We start from the raw sequence: 2,046 nt of genomic DNA on the forward strand, positions 1-2,046 counted from the left end.
TCAAGGCGCTCTTCAACTTGATTTCAGGTGTAACTTATAGATTTATCCCCCACCGCTATACTCACCGTAGACTCCTTCCACAACCTGCCAAATGTGAAGAGTTCATGTCTCTGTGCCACTGTGTATTCTATTACACCTATTTCCTCCTTTTTCATTATGAAAATCTCACAGTGCAGACCTCCAGGCAGAACATAATATGCGAAGACAAGACAGTGAAATGTATTTTAAATTTAAACAATTATTCAATCTTCTCCTTGCTTTGCCATTGAAAGTGCTAGTACTCTCTGCTGGGCCTTGTTAAGGAATGCCTTCATCAGACTTGGAGGTCCTGTCTGAATTTTCTATTAGTGAAGGGAAGGCTCTACTTAGTCAAAGGCCTAGTTTTTTTGTTTGTTTGTTTTGTTTTGTTTAAAAAAAGACACATTTATTCAGTGTCATGATCAGACTATTACATTTAGCAATCAACAGCATGGGTGCCAAAAAAAAAATCTACATTAAAACCCTTTGTTGGAATGCTTTATACTTTCCACAGAAAAGAAACTAAAATAACCTGTTATACAATTAGTCACAAATACAGTCCTCGAGTCTTTTTGCCCATACACATGAGTATTGTCTAAAACATGTCTTCTTTGTAGCAGCTGGGCCCTGCCACCACTGTGCTCGGCTGAGCTCACAAATCTGTTGTAACCTGTAGCTTCCCTGTCACTTCTCTGGCTCCCCTCTCCTGCTAAGCTTTGTTTCCTGGCAGTAATCAAAACCTTCTGCCACTGCCACAGCTACTGCTGCTGCTGGAACCACCACAGCCACCTCGGTTTCGGGGTTTGGCAAAGTATTGGCCTCCACCACCACAGGGGCCAGAACTTCTGCCTCCAAAGTTTCCTCCTTTCATGGGTCCAAAATTTGAAGATTGATTGTTGTAACTGCCAGAATCATTGTAGCTTCCACCACCTCCAAAACTGCTTCCGTCATTACCAAATCCATTGTAGCCATCCCCACTGCCACCATATCCACCGCTACCAGGGCTGCCACCAAAGCCACCTTGACCACTGAAGTTTCCTCCATGACCAAAGCTGCCATTCCCACCAAAACCACCTCCACGACCACCACCAAAGTTTCCAGAACCACTTTGACCTCTTTGGCTGGATGAGGCACTAGCCATCTCTTGCTTAGATAGGGCTTTCCTTAATTCACAGTTGTGGCCATTCACAGTGTGGTATTTCTAAATGACAATCTTGTCTACAGAGTTATGGTCATCAAAGGTTACGAAAGCAAAGCATCTCTTTTTGCCACTGCCTCGATCAGTCATGATTTCAATCACTTCAATTTTCCCATACTGTTCAAAATAATCTCTTAGATGATGTTCTTCAGTGTCTTCTTTAATGCCACCAACAAAAATCTTTTTCACAGTTAAGTGGGCACCGGGTCTTTGAGAATCTTCTCTTGAGACGGCCCTCTTTGGTTCCACAACTCTTCCATCCACCTCGTGTGGCCTTGCCTTCATGGCTGCATCCACCTCCTCCACAGTGGCATATGTGACAACCCCGAAGGCTCTGGAGCGCCTGGTGTTTGGATCCCTCATCACCACACAATCTGTGAGCGCTCCCCACTGCTCACAACGGCTCCTCAGGCTCTCATCGGTTGTTTCAAAGCTCAGACCTCTGATGAAGAGCTTCCGCAGCTCTTCGGGCTCTTTGGGTGACTCTGACTTAGACATGACGGCAGTGGAGCGAGGGCAGACATCAACGATGCTTACTCGGCGGTGTCCACGGGCAGAAAGGAGTAATCTACCGAACGTATCTCCAAAGGCCTAGTTTTAATGTTAATTTCTTTTATCCTTCTTTATTTTATACATTAATTCTACAACTCTTTAATGAATACCTACTGTGTGCTAGATACTATTCTAGGCCCTGAAAGATAAAATAACAAGCAAAACTAACATGATCCCTGCCTTTTGGAAGTTATAGATTAGCGGGAAAACAGTATTAATCAAATACAATAAGATAGAAGTCAATGACATCTATGTCAAGTGCTAAGAAGAGGTGCCCA

The 2,046-nt window shown here is 43.8% G+C and overlaps 1 pseudogene; it reads right to left on the reverse strand.

Annotated features, from left to right (window-relative positions):
• Window positions 1-425: 425 nt before the first annotated feature.
• On the reverse strand, window positions 426-1,714 carry LOC109547550 (heterogeneous nuclear ribonucleoprotein A1-like; annotated as a pseudogene).
• Between the last annotated feature and the right edge of the window lie 332 nt (window positions 1,715-2,046).

This window comes from Tursiops truncatus, chromosome 13, assembly GCF_011762595.2.
Source record: "Tursiops truncatus isolate mTurTru1 chromosome 13, mTurTru1.mat.Y, whole genome shotgun sequence".
Classification (NCBI taxonomy): domain Eukaryota; kingdom Metazoa; phylum Chordata; class Mammalia; order Artiodactyla; family Delphinidae; genus Tursiops; species Tursiops truncatus.